Source organism: Diaphorina citri, unplaced genomic scaffold, assembly GCF_000475195.1.
Source record: "Diaphorina citri unplaced genomic scaffold, Diaci psyllid genome assembly version 1.1 scaffold20293, whole genome shotgun sequence".
Classification (NCBI taxonomy): Eukaryota; Metazoa; Arthropoda; class Insecta; order Hemiptera; family Psyllidae; genus Diaphorina; species Diaphorina citri.
In genome coordinates, this window is record NW_007397645.1 from 1 (window position 1) to 913 (window position 913).

The 913-nt window shown below is 33.8% G+C and overlaps 1 non-coding gene across 1 annotated transcript; it reads left to right on the top strand.

Moving 5' to 3' along the window:
- The first annotated feature begins 354 nt into the window (after positions 1-354).
- Positions 355-425, top strand: Trnag-gcc. The gene has a single exon. It is a non-coding gene; the product is annotated as a tRNA-Gly (tRNA).
- The last annotated feature ends 488 nt before the right edge of the window (positions 426-913 follow it).

Sequence of the window (913 nt, forward strand, 5' to 3'; positions counted from 1 at the left end):
AAACCAATTTGAAATGTAAAATGTAAATGTACATTTTACATTTTGCATTTTCCATTTTGCGGTTCGCACATCTCTGCTCTTATGTGAGTATGAGTTAGGTCATGTTCTTCTGTAGATAGGTACTGCAGATATTTGCTTGACTTGACTTTGGTGTACCTTTCGATTTGTATTGAAGGTAGGTACCTATTATGTAGATTGTAGATGTACTTACCTATCTGAGGCAGATGAGGCATACGAGATGATACAAGTACAATTTGGATTCACTTTCACCAGATAGAATAATCTTTCTGTTTCTGCTTCAGATTCTGAATTTTATTTTGTTTATATTGCCAAATGTTTCATTGATTTTCTTATGCATCGTTGGTTCAGTGGTAGAATGCTCGCCTGCCACGCGGGCGACCCGGGTTCGATTCCCGGACGATGCAGTAGATTATTTTGTCAATTTGCGATCTCTATTTTTGACTTTGACAATTATTTGTCAATTGTGAATGTTGGCTAATCTTCTTATCCTCTCCTATTAATATCTATTGCAATATTTTCAATTGGTTTTTTGCTTTTCAAATTCTTCCTTTTCAGATCTCTGCTTTCTTTTTACATTTTCCCCATCTTGATATTCTCTTGATTCCAGATATTTTCAATTCAAATTTATCATTGTTTATCTTTTTTACTTATCAGTATTTTTGCATTTCTCACTTTTCCATGAATAAAGAACTCATCAATGTGCGAGTATACTTTAATGCTTTAATCTCCATATCCATAATATTGTTTGAGATAAAACTTCCTAGTGCATTATCAGGAAATGTAAAAAATATAAATCGACTAGGTAAGGTAAAGGTACTGTTCGGTTTTTCAACCATGTTTTTCCCTCTTTCCATTCTCCATTCTTCCCTTCAAAACACCTGGGAATTCTCTC